Raw genomic sequence first — 14,466 nt, 5'->3', positions numbered from 1 at the left:
GATACACCCCAGAACCTGGGGAATTCTTATGATTCAAATGCTGCCATATCTGTGCAATAGTGAGAGAGAACCATAGTCATTCTCCTCTCCCCTGAGGAAGTGGCTGATTCCTATGCTAACTGCCCCTTGGAGCAGGCTCTACCATTGGCATGTGGAAAACTACTCACCTCTCTCAGCTTGGTGACAGGCAACCTGGTCCACCTCCCTCTGCATCAGGGAATCCCAGGGTTTCTTGTGGCAGGATTCCCTAAAGCGCGTTTAAGGGAAAGAAGGGAGATGATGATGTTTCTAGCTGGCATGGTTTTCTTCCACCCCTTTGTATCCTGAAGGCACAGATGGAAGTTTTGATTGGGTTCTCTGGAAAGATTAGGATTAAACTGCATATGGCACAAAGTCCTGGTGTTCAATTTCCACGACGTGAAGAGATCTGTCAATATCATACATGTCCTGATGGCCAGCTCTGGCTCCTGCTTGGAGAATGGTTGCACTTCAGAGACTTTTGCCAGGCTCATGAGGCCCTGCAGGCCGTATCTCTATTATTTGGCTAGTTAGTTCTTGCCTCATCAATCATTCAGAGTGCTAAAATCTGCCTCACCTCACTGGGTCTTCACCCAATGCAGTACAACAGTTTTGATGGGAAAACTCTGCGTACAAAAGGCTCCACCCTTTGAATTCTACACTCTACACATTCACTTGGGTCATGCAGATGTGTTAACTTCTAAAATGTTTTCCCCATGTAGCGAGGGAGCATGGTCTTGGAGGGGTGGACTTTGTGTAGAGCAGTGCTTTTGAAGCATTTCTCCCCTCCTCCGGATCACTGACACAATATCAACAACAATATCATGTAACAAAAATATTGTGCCAAAAATATGTTTTTCAAAATTATCATCTCCCTATACTTATAATGGTAAGTACAAACATTTCAAAAATAAATATTGTTTCATACTAAAATAGTTTTTAAAAAACATACAAATATATAGTTTTTGAATATATATATATATATATATATATGTATATTACCTACTGGCGGTCGCCAGTAGGTAGTTATAGTTAGGACCCTGTTTCCATAGGAAATCCGCAACATTCTATTTTGAATAACTTTGGCGCCGGTTGACGAATCCTCGCGAAATTTTCAAAACTAATGGGGCACTACGCTCCGCTCCTACCCTGAAAGTCTCGGGGTGATTCGTCAAGCGGGGGCTGAGAAAAAAGGGGGGTCCCAAAACGCGTTTTCCCCATGCATTTTTCCATAGGACGTTTAGACACAGCTACAGCCCGAATGGCTGAACAGAATTACTTGTAATTTGGCAGAGAGGTAGCCATAAGGTCAAGGAAGTGCCTTTTGTAGGTCTGGTGTAAATCTGTTCAGTAGTTCCTGAGAAAATAGCATTTAAATCAATATATATATCTGTGGCAGCGCTCCGTGCGCTTACGGTAAGCTTACCGTACGCGTACGGTGCCTTGCGCGAGCGCGTTTCTGATTGGTTGTTAGATCAAAGTAAACATTCGAATCGGTCGAAACCAGGAAGTGTCGGCCGCCATTTTCTCTCTCGCACTCTGAGGGGGGGAGGAAAAACAAAGTTGGATAACATGAAAAGGGGCAGGCTAGACAGCTCCTAACCACCTAGCCATGGTTAGGATGTCCCAGAAGGACCCCCAATGCCAAAAATTAATTTTTTTTTTGAAAAAACGCCGAATGTGCTTACCGTACGCGTACGGCAAAAAATTCATTAAAAAAAAACAAACTCCACATATTCCCCCCCCGTGTGCAAAAGGTGCCTGCAGGTCCCCTTTTGTGCATGGCATATATAACATTTGAACATTTAATAGATAACCTTTCACAACGAAGCGCATAATATGTCCTCTGTGTGCGGACGGTGCGCGAAGCGCATCGTGCGTACATGGCCCATCCAGCGTAACGTGGGCACGCGGTGCGCGTAGCGCACCGCGTGCCAACCGTGCGTGCACGGCACTAACTGCGTAAAGTGGGCGCGCACGGCACGAACGGCGTAAAGTAACTTAGCATTTTAAAAAACGTACAAATTCACTGAAAAAACCATAGGTTTCACACGTTATAGTTAGGAATTAGCATTTAAAAAACCTTGCAAATTCACTGAAAAAACCATAGGTTTCACACAAGTTATAGTTAGCTGGACATTTCACTCGTAAAAAACCAATGAAATTCCACGTTATAGTTAGTGCAGGCAACTATAACTCACGCGACCGCAATCCTCTGCTGATGCTAATACTGTATTTAGACACTTATTTGCCCATGTCTTCTTCCATTAAATTTTAGCTATACGTATATTACAAATATTTTATTTTCATAAAGACACATATGTCATCAGCAGAGGATTGCGGTCGCGTGAGTTATAGTTGCCTGCACTAACTATAACGTGGAATTTCATTGGTTTTTTACGAGTGAAATGTACAGCTAACTATAACTTGTGTGAAACCTATGGTTTTTTCAGTGAATATATATATATATATAGATATATATATCCTACTAGCAAAGGCAAAATTATGCGCGCTCTCAGGAAACGTAAGACTCTGTACTCGAAAGTGTTCACCTCCGTTTATTAGTGAAGAAACGGAGGTGAACACTTACGAGCACAGAGTCTTACGTTTCCTGAGAGCGCGCATAATTTTGCCTTTGCTAGTAGGACTTCTACAGCTGGTTTGCTTCGCCGGAGTGCACGCCACTCTCCACGGGTCCGCAGAAGTCCGGAAGGAGCGCTGTTCAGTTGGATATATAGATATATATATATATATATATATAGTTTATAATAGTAAATATTTGAATCTATAACATTATTATAATGTGAATACAATAAATGTAAATAATAGTTAATACTATATATATATTTATTTATATAAATATACGTGTGTGTGTTTATATATGTAACACTATTATTAAAAATATATTTTTTACTTTAGATAAAATAATATTTTTGTAAATGTACATTAGATATACATATATATATATATAGAATAATGTAATTAAGGGCGCTTGTTCGGCTGAAACGCGTAGTGGCAGGCAAGGACAAAATAAAATAATTGCAGCACTTACTTGTGGTCTACGCTCGTTTTTCCGAGGAGATTGGAAGGTGCAACGAGGTGTTGGGATATATATACACACATATATATATGAGTGAAACATGAAAAATTTATAAATCAATTTAAAAACTTACCAAATAAAATATTTGGAAAAGTATTGGAGTCTGGGAATAATAGATAAAATATTCCCACTCCAGTTTATGCAACAGTAGGGAAAGCGTAGGCTTTTAGAGGGGTTACATTTACTATTCCCAAACCAAACAGGACAACAGTAGGGAAAGTTTTGGATTTACAAGGTTTAAGACTATAGACTTTGGAGAGGATACATTTACTATTCCCCCTCCAGTCTTTGCAACAGTAGGGAAAGAGTTGCACTTCAAAGGGTTACATTTACTATTCCCACTCCAGTATAAGCAAAAGTAGGGAAAGTACTTCACTTCAAACACATTACATATTTGAATAACCTTTTTCATTTAGAACAAATATTAAATTATTAATATGAAAATTATTAAATAACCCAAAAAATACTTCTATAAAATAAAAACAATTAAACAATTTACATGATTATTAAACAATGTAATAATTATCATTTAAAAAAATATATATTTATTGCTTAATGAACTTCCCACAGTATACCCCTACAAACCTAGCAGCTCTCAACTAAAATATAACTAAAATAAATCAGTATTACATAATATACATAATTATTAACTAAATTATTGTTAATAAATACATAATTGATATTTATTACTTAACTTTCCACCTTATTCCCGATAAACTCAACAGCCCACACCTAAAATATAACTAACATATATAATAATGACACAATTTACATGATTAATAGTCAATTAAATAATTGATAATTAATTGTTAATTATTATTTAAATAACTTCCCACACTCCACCCCTACAAAACCAGCAGCCCACACCTATAATATAAATATAATTATTACACAGTTTACATAATTAACAATCAATACAAAATTTACTAGTAAAATAATTGTTAATTGTTATTTAATTAACTTCCAACCCTATACACCTACAAACCTAGCAGCCCACTAAAACACTATACATAAATATTTGTAATTAAAATAATAATGAAAAATCATTTAAAATTACAGACTAGGTTTAAACATATTATTAACAACTATACAAAAAAAATAACACATAAAATGAATATATGAACTAAAAAACATTAAGATAATTACAAATCGATATTTGTTTACAACTATATTATTTAAAACTATATTAACAACGATATTGAAAAAAAGGAAAAATAAAAAATGAAAGCTTCTCAATCTGCTACCAAGGTCCAAGGGGGATTTAAAAGCCTCTAATGGACATCGGCTGAGCAGATCTTCCAAACAAGAGCTGGAAACCCACTATAAGCTGGGGTTTCCAGCTCATTTTGTGTTCCACTATATGATATTGGTGTTTCACTAGGTGACTGTATGAAAGGAAGCGAAAATGTGTGGCACACTGTGTATTGGCAGGTCTAGGCATGAGGTCATTAAGTTCAGACGTGTACTGAATATCCTACAGCTCCATGTTGCTTATGGCCTGTCTGTGTTTAATTTGTGCTGGTGGTTACAGGTGGTGGACATGAGCACCTTTTTTTCATTATCAAACTTTTACCCAGAGCAAGAGAGAGGAAGGCAGAATGGGAGAAAGAAGTAGGAAGAGAAACATGGGAAAACAGTGACAGAGGAAAGATCAGGTATGAAAACGAAGCTGCAAGAGTGGGAAAAAGAGACAAGAAGTATATGGTGGTGAAAGAAAGACTCATGAGGTGTTCAAAACTAAGAATGCTTCGTAGTTAACAACCCTTGTATTCTTTCGCACCAGTGACACCCTCCTCTTGGCCTGTCTTTTGTATTTTATTATAATTGTATTTGAGGAATTTTTACAAATTCAACATTGTGACTTGTTATAAGTTGGCCCGGGCGGAGTTTGTAAAGTTGCGCTATGCTGAACTCCGCGAGGTGCCCAGAAAACACAGCTTCGCCATGTGGAGTTCCGTGAGCGGGTGGAGCTGCTCACCACGCCCATTCACGTGGCGTTCAGGTCCTACATAGCACACTGTGCATTCTCCTGCCGGAAATCGCAAGCAAACTGCACCACGTGGTTTTGAATTGGCGCAGCCATCTTGTTTTTGCTCTGTTTATGGTGCCGGGTCTACTTTGTAATCCCTTTTCAATCTCTTTAATCCTCCCCTATCAAACTTATCTACCCCTCATTTTTATTTATTATATTAGTGTGTGTCTTTGTGTATTTTACGTTTTCTGTACTTTCTTAATTTTTCTCTTTACTTCCTCATTTGTTTTCCTTCCTACATTTTCCTGTTGATTATATTGCACCGCCCAGTGCCATGGCAGAGCAGGGGAGCGGCAGTGTCAGCCCCGCAACTCAATCCACCGGGAAATCCAACAACCTACCATGCAGCCGGTGGCGCCACAAAGGGATGCAGTCTGTGCATTGTTTTCCAAGGTGGCTGCGCTAGTTTTCTATGTGCAGCGCCACCTCCGTTCCACCCTCGGACTAGGTGGCAGTCCTGCCAGTGGCTATGGCCTCCAGGAGCATTGGCACTGGTGAGAGATGGTGCTTTGTTGCATATGCCTCTGGGGTCCGGCGTACCAAATAGCATGCTGCTAACACTCAGAGCTAAGTTAAGTTTACGTTATAAATATTATGTGATCATCATCTACCCAAGTTGTCGATGCTACCTAATCGTGCTCATTAGTGCTCGCTTGGGCTGATTAGTTAAGAAGTGATCCAGAGACTCGTCTGTCCTGTCACTAAGATAATTGTAGTTAATAGTATTAGTGAGTTAGCATTCTCCAATGATATGTGCCTTTCTTTTTGTAGCTTCTACACTCCCAAGCAAACTCCCAGTGATGCAGACTGAGTTGGCCTGTCAAAGGAGGTTGAGATTGAGAATAAGACGAGGACCAAAGATCATTTGTTGCAATTTATTATTTGTTCCAAAATGTGGTTTAGGAAACTTGGAATATGGTTGGTTTAGGAAATTAAGAATGGGTCCACTCTATACTACTACTATAGGCAAATAGATGTTCGAAAAGTATAGCGTTACTGTGTTTGCCTTGGCCTGTCAAAATATTTTGTGGAGATTATTAACTGTACCACTAATCATTTTTATCTTCCTTATTTCTTACATCAGCATCCAGGGGTAAGAAGAGGGCCACAGAGGGGGGCGAGGAAGCTGAGGCTACATTGACAAGTGCCGGGGTAGATGGATCTGCTGGCCCCAGTAAGTCCATCTGTTGATGTAATTATTATTTCCTAAACTTTTACCTCTCCACATTTAGAATAGTTTTTCCTTTTTATTTTTTATTGTGCCTGTCTCCTAATTTTTTCCAATTCCTCTTCGTTCTATCTAATGTTTGCTAATTTCTTCCTATCCCAGCATTATGCAATTGAATTATTTTCTATATTTTAAGTACCTGTACTTGACTTCAAACTGTCTGAACTAGTCTGTCTGTAGCTTCTTTTCTTCTGCTTTGTCAGTAAGCTTTCCCTCTCCCCTTATATATGTTGTGAACTGGTGCTGTAAGACTCAGAGGACCCATTTTTAGGCCAGGTACTCTAGTGTGAAGATGGCATGCCCAAGTAAGGTTTGTTGAGAAAGCTTTCTTTTTCTTGCTCATGCCTAAACAGTAAAATGACAGAGTGGCCATGGTCATGGTGGACCCCCCCCCCCAAATGTTGTGTATGTATTATCATAGTATATCAGCAGTTGATGACAGTTCAGCATGACTGGGAGTATGAGGATGGCCCCATTTCATTTGCCAACCAAGACCATATTTCCCAATTATTCCACCCTTTCATTGCGCTTCAATTACTTAAATTCATCATAGCTCTTCCCCTCTATTGCAAAAAGCTTCTGGGTGGCTTGACTACCTGCCTTTTCAAACATTTGACAACAAATAAAATGCCCAACGTGATATTTTGATAGATACTGCAACCGAACTGTAGTGATATATTGTAGTTGTATTTTGTTAAAAAGAAATATTAGGGTGAGGCATATCTGCCATCTAAAATATGTAATGTTTTTTCTAGCCACACAGACCACCAGTGCCGGGGCCGGCAGCGAAAGTGGACGCATCACCGGTCGAAGGGGGAGTAAGCCAGGTGGTAATAACATTGCTTGCTTATTGACAATTAGTAATATACTAACTGCAAGGCCATTGACTCGTGAATGCCCCGCTTTTGAAGGTAAAGCGGGGGATGAGTAGAGAATGGCCTCTTCTATCTGCAGCTCAGCGAACAAAAGTTTCATAATGAACGCTAACAACAATGAGTTGGTGGAAAAGGGAAAAAAGGATGGCAGGAGAAAGGATGGGTGAAATGTAATATGAGTGAAAGGATGCATAGGTTGGGATAGGGTGCATGGTTGGGTGAAAAATGGATGATAGGGTAAATGGGTGAAAGGATGCCTGCCTAGGTGGGTGAAAGGTATATGTATATGGATGAAAGCCCAAGATGCCTGCCTGCCTGGGTGGGTGAAAGGGTATATGGGTGAAAGGATGCCTGCCTGGGTGGGTGAAAGGAATGCTCGGTGTGTTAAAGCAGGATTGGTGAATGGGTGAAAAGGATGCATGAGTGGGTAAATCGATGTTGATGAAAGGTTCGCTGAGAGCCATGGCTGGAAGGATGGATATATATAAATGGATGGTTTTCAATGGTGAAAGACTGGATGAGAGAATGTAAAGCTTAAATTGTGTGTATCAAAGCCAACGGTGAATAATACCAGTACAATGAAATGATGAACGTATAATTGCTGGATGAAGAAACAGTGGAGCTCTTCTAGGGCGTGCTCACTTACTTCGCTTGCTTGGAATGATTTGTATCAAAGCTTTGATTCAAAGCGTTGGGGTGGTATTTCTGTTGAGTGAGGCAGATATTATGTATCCCACAATCATCAACTTCCTCCCTACCCATGGCATTTTGCCAGTGCCATCCATGATGACCTAATTGTTGCATGGTTCAATTCGGCACTGCAGTGTTGGCTGTGCATTATGCATCTGCTTCCGTTAATGTAGCATTTACAACGTTTTCAATGCATGGCAATGCAAAAACAAGGTGTGTTTCCCTCCCTTCCCAGTGTCCACTCGGTCACTTCCTAATATTTCAATCCTTTATTATTTCCTATGTTCTGTCCCAGCCTTCCCAGAAATGTGAGATATCCATTCTTGACATGCGCCACATTTTTCTGGCCAAGTAATATACTTCATCACGGCTCCCATAACAGATTTGTGCCTGTTCAAATTTTCCCTTTCAAGTTCAACATTTGTCAACCCCAGTGACTCACTACTAGCCAAAGCTTAGGCACATGATGATGATAAGTGACACCCCACTATTCTGTAGTAAAGCGACTGCTACTTACCTGGCCTATTCCACGTAACTTAACCTGCAGTAGAGTAAGTTAAGTTTCCTTTCCTTACTAAGAAGCAAATTTATTTGTTGAAAATAATTATAAAGTGTGATGTAGGGTTAGGCCCCGGAGGGTCATGTCCTTTAGGTTAGTTCTATCATGTACATATTGATTACATACATTGCGTCCCATCCACATGACATAATGGTCTTACGCAGGTTACCTTTTACCCAGTAGCTTACTTCTGTCTCTCCGACATCAGGCTCTTGGTACCATATCTTAATCCCTGTACCTGACGTACACAAAGGTCCCCTGGCAGGTAGAATTATTCTGTACAAGGGTCACCACTTCATTCATGGCCAACAACCAGCTGTGCATGATCATATTTGTTTAGAAAAGGATTAGCAGGGGATTAGCGAATGTTTTAAAAACATATCGATAATAGAAAAACCCCGGAGTGACCACTTTAGTATAAAAGACTCTCACTCCCCCTTACAGTACAGAGGAGAATTTCCTTCCAAGCTGAGACGAGGCTCTGTCAACTGATCCTTCGACAAGCAGAGTTCTGACATCCCTTGCGGGGTGCCATCCTCGAAGCAGAGACAGTGTCCTTCATTCAGAACCATCAGGTGAGGGGTTAGCACTTCCCTGGGGGATCTTGGCTCTATTAGACTTTATTAGGTTCCATTAGGACAGATCCTAGCACTTACACATACATGCCTCACCTACACCTCTAGGCTAGGCACGGTTAGGTAGGTTACGCATTGTAGGAGTACGCCAATACTATTGTTTTATCTAATATGCTTTTATTCATCTTATTAGCTCTATGGTAGAAATATATATCACTTTTTACGATATTGGTACTAGGGATTACATTTGTCTGCTCCTCTCTTTTGATTGTCACAGCTAACATGTTTTATTCTAGACTGACGCTTGACCAGTAAATAATTATTGAAACCATTCCAATCGTCATTCTATGTATTATGAGAAAAGTAAGCATGAGTGACTGAAAGAAAGATACCGTATTGTTTCCACAATACCTGAGGAATCGGGGTTGTCATGTTCCGTGGTTGCCTGAAACTACCTACTACAATGTATAGTACAGAGGGGTGGTAGTAGCACTGACAAGCTAGCTTGTCTAATGGGTGACTCATCCTGTGGGGGTGTCCAGAGTTTGTCTGCACACCACGCCCTCAGTTTAGGTCATCCAAAACGCGCAGGTCCTGGGAGGTTCTAGGAACTACACAACAGGAGTAATGTGGGACTAAGTGTTTTGACTTTTGCGAATGGGATAGTCTGTGAGGAACGTGCCTGATACAATCTATATCCCGTTCCTTAATCCTTTCCCTTTACTGCAGTGCATAGATTTTCCCTCCATCTACTTACGGCAGACAATCTATTTGCATGATTTTATACGTGACATTTATTGTGCATTATTCATCTGCCTTGTAATCAGGGTAACATTGAAAGGCAATTTGGAGAAGAGCAGGGCTATTGGAATAAGATAATTGTCCATTACAGCTGTCCCAGCTGCAGACAGCAGAGAGTAGCAAAGTACAACTAGTAACAACTTAGGTGCCAGCTAGAATGCCTCTATTAATTTGGCAAACAAGAATACTTGTAATCCATAGTGCGTAATGCCTTACTCATCCATTTGAGGTAATGTATTATAAGTGTCTGTTTAGTTTTTACTAGAAAATCCTTCAAAAGAAATACATTAAGAACTGTTTTTTAAAGTGGTGTGCTGTTTATTCTGCCTTAATTCCTTTCAGTTGTTGCATTTGCCTTTAGTTTTATGTAAAGCATGTGTGAGTAATAGCTGTGACTCTAATCAGGTCAAAATCGCATGACACCAGGGGATCAGCAATGTACTGCTATTGTGCCACTATATAATTTTAAACAAGTGCTTTGCATAGAGCATTGTTTGCAATGTTTCTTTCTTGATATACCTACTCCTGTTGTTCATCCTTCAAGGCAGGGTATAGCAGCCCGGCTGCGGCAGCAGAAGCTGGAGGCCATACAGATTGAATATCAGCAGCTGGTGGCCCAGGAGGAGGAGGTGAAGGAGGCAGCTGCCCAGGGTCCCAGCCAACTGCCATTCCTTCAACTTCGCAGCAACAAAGCTGGCTCAGCAGTCTGCTGAGAGCCACCTGTCGCACCACCCTTCTGCCCCCCCTTGCTTACAGACCGCACTTTCCAGCGCCGCGTCCTCCTGAGACAGGCGCGCATTAAAGGCAGGCACGGATGGTGAGGCACCTCAAAAAGATTCTTACCCGTATCTGGTGCCTTCTTCTTTATCCCCTTTTTAGGTCTCGCCTGAGCCAGCGCATGCGCGGGTCTGGCGAGACATTTAGTGAGTGGGCTTCAGAAATCCGACCACAAGCTTTTGCTTGTGGCCTAAAGCTTGCGGTTACGCGCGCGGGCACACGCACAGCCGCCATCTGGCTGCACCATCTGGTTTTCCTCGCTCGCTTGTGGGCATCCTTACACTCGCCTGCAGCTGTTTTCAGTTTTGCTGCCGCGCGGGCACCTCTCGCGTGTTTTTTTTAAATTTCCTTTTAGCGCGCGCGCACACAACTGCTGCATAATTATAGCACAAACTTGAGCCAAGGACATTTTTGCGCTTCACACGGAAATCAGCTTCCCTTACACAACAGTTTTTAAGCACAGTGTAACAAAGCGATTTGCACGGAATCACAAGATGCTGTGCCTGAGCCGAGATTCTAACCTAGTTACCCAGTTCTAAGATCCGCAACCGTAGCCGCAACGGGTGTGATATTAGGAGATTTCTCATAAGAAGAAGCACTCCCTGAGCTGTGTATACGTAGTGCTTTCACCTGATATTGTCCGATTACATTACATTAGGCCACACCCGCTTGCCTGTCCCGCATAATTATAGCGCAAACTTGAACCAAGGGCATTCTAGCGCTTCACACGAAAATCAGCTCCCCTTACACAACAGTTTTTAAGCACAGTGTAATGAACTCAGCACCACCACAGCATCACTCAGCACCTCCACAGCCTCACTCAGCACCACCACAGCATCACTCAGGGCCACCACAGCATCACTCAGCACCACCACAGCATCACTCAGCACTACTACAGCATCACTCAGGGTACCACAGCATCATTCAGCGCCACAACAATATCACTCAGCATCACCACAGCATCACTCAGCACCACCACAGCATCACTCAGCACCACCAAAGCATCACTCAACGCCACCACAGCATCACTCAGCACCACCACAGCATCCCTCAGCACCACATCAGTATAACTCAGCATCGCCTTTGCACTAGTACACCACCACATCATCATCACTCAGCAAGACCTGAGTATCATTCAGCATCACCTCAGCATCGTCTCCGCACCAGTCACCACCACCACTACCACCTCAGCATCCCTCAGCACCACCTCAGCCTGCTCTCGGAATCTGGCATCTGTTGATTCTCCCCTAGCATCTGGCCGCTGCTAGTGTTATAATACAGGTACTATTTCCCAACCTTCACCCTCCGATTGTTTATGCCCCCTCAAAAAAAAGCTTTAACAAACAACCGTTGGAATAGGCAGAAACAAGTTGCCAGCATTGCAAGAACAAAAGAAAACTGAGGACATTTTTTATTTTAAATACTTGTTTTAATATGGTCGTTCAGTTGTACATAATGCCTTCTTGGTCATATATAAGGTAACAAAAATGCTTCTGACACTTTTTTATTAAAACTTTTCAGCAAGCTGCACAGCAGCCACACTTCTCTACAGCACAGCTTAAAGACATTGGCAACGTCAATAGCTCTGGCTAAACACTTATAAGGCCCCAAAGGCGAGACCTATTGGCTATGCCAATGCTTTTCTAATATTTGTTTTGGTGGGTGGGACTTGTTGCGGGTGGAGGGGGTGGGAATGATGGGAGTTGGGATCGGGTATGTTATTTGGACTTTTTTGTTGGACATTTTGAACATTGGTTGAGGACGGGGAGATTTTTTTGGAGAGAGGGATGGGCCAGTTGTGGGTGGAAGAGGTGGGTTTTATTATATTGTTAAAAAGGGAAATAAATATTTATTTTACTTTATGGCTCAAATTTTTGGGGGGATGTTTTTCTTTGCACTGCTGCCTTTTTGCACAGCCTGTTTTTAAATTATGTTTCAATTCAACAATGAATCGGATGAATTTCTTTTAACTTGATTCACTTGCCTTTTAAACTTGAATTGCTTATTTTGCACTTCGTGTGGTCGCTCTGACGGTCCCGCAAGCCAGAACGGGCCGCCATTTCCGGGGTCAATGCTCTAGTCGTTTTGAGCGATACGTCCCTTGTAATCCCTAGAAAAGGGCACGCAGACGCGACCGCGCAGAGGACGTGCGAAGCGGGCGCGACGCTGGCAGGTAAAAGGCAAGCCCGTCTGCGCCAGGATCGCGCCGTGCGCCAGAACCCCTGTGAAAAATTCAATTACTACCTATACCAGAGCTGCCCTGTTATCTATTCGAGATAAAGGTTATCAAAATAGATGTGACGCCTTACACCACACAAGTTACTCCTTGTCTCAAATCTGCCGTACATGCAACTTTCATTTGGACACCATGTCCCCAAACCCTCACCCCATTAATTATGAAAATACAAAACAGTCTGACTCACGTTTAGGCAATAAGCGTTCCCTAACCTGTCACTTTTTAAGCATAAATATGAACTGGCCGATTTCTTTGAACAATATAAACCAGACCTAATGTTCCTTACTGAGACATGGACCCATAGTTCCTCTGAACCTGATTTAAATATTGCCATACCAGCTGGCTACGACCTGTTCAAAATCAGCAGAGAAGGAAAAAGAGGTGGAGGGGTGGCCACCGCTCCCACATTAAAGCCATCTTTACAGACATTCCCCAATTAAAGGAAGAAGACATCTTGTTCTCTTTCAAATGCTATAACACTTCGGTATTTAGTGGAGTACTAGTTTATAGGCCACCATGGCCTAGAATCCCTTTTATTGAATCCTTACTTACAGTCATGGAGTCTTGTATGGAATACTCTAATTTCTCTATTTTGGGGGACTTTAACTTCCATTTAGAATCCATGGATAGTACGGACACAAATATCTTATTAGACAGTCTAAATGGCCTTGACTTGAAGCAAATTGTCACTGAGCCCACCCACATTGGAAAACATACTTTGGATGGTATCTTCACCAGCAACACACATATAAAATTTACCAACACACTACCAATGTCCTGGACAGATCATAGCGCTGTCTTTTTCAAAGTACACATAAACGGTCCTCCCACTAAAGCCCAGAACAATAATAGGACAGGCATAGTACGTCCCTGGAGGCATATAAATAGTCCAGATCTGGAAGACGCTCTACGATCACATAGTCCCCTCATCGACACTGATCCTGATCAAGCAGCATTAAATTTTAATAGCTGGATCGACTCGACAGGAACTAAACTAGCCCCTGAAACGCGGACACGCACTGGATAAAGAATATCATCAGCCCCTTGGTACACAGGGGAGCTAAAAGATTTAAAGAAGATCTGTAGAGCTAAATAACAGAATTGGAGGAAGGAATACTCTGAAATAGGAAAAGAAACGCTACAATGAGGCACAAATAAAGTACAAAGAAGCTATAATCTCTGCAAAATCTTGTTTTTTCACCGAGAAAATTATGGCCTCTAAAAATACAGCCAAAGAAATTTTTAAGACAGTTTCTACCCTAGCCAATTTTCGAAATAGCAAGCAGTTCTGTCCAACAAGGCAGTTCTGCGACAAGTTAGCAGAGTTTTTTCACAACCAAGTAGTCAAGGTCTACGACGAGTTCTCTGACAACAAAGAGAGAGTCAGGTTATCTGAGCCTAATAAGGACAGAGCAAATACGCAAGTCTGCTTACAAAAATGTAAGCCCTTAACATCGGATAGAGTTGAGAAGATTATACTGTCAACTACGTCAAGATCTCCTCTTGATCCTTGCCCTGCCACAGTTTTCCATTTGGCCCCAAACATAATCAGTAACTACCTTACACCTCTTCTTA

This window comes from Triturus cristatus, chromosome 12 (genome assembly GCF_964204655.1).
Source record: "Triturus cristatus chromosome 12, aTriCri1.1, whole genome shotgun sequence".
Taxonomy (NCBI): domain Eukaryota; kingdom Metazoa; phylum Chordata; class Amphibia; order Caudata; family Salamandridae; genus Triturus; species Triturus cristatus.
Note: the sequence above shows the minus strand (reverse complement) of the source record.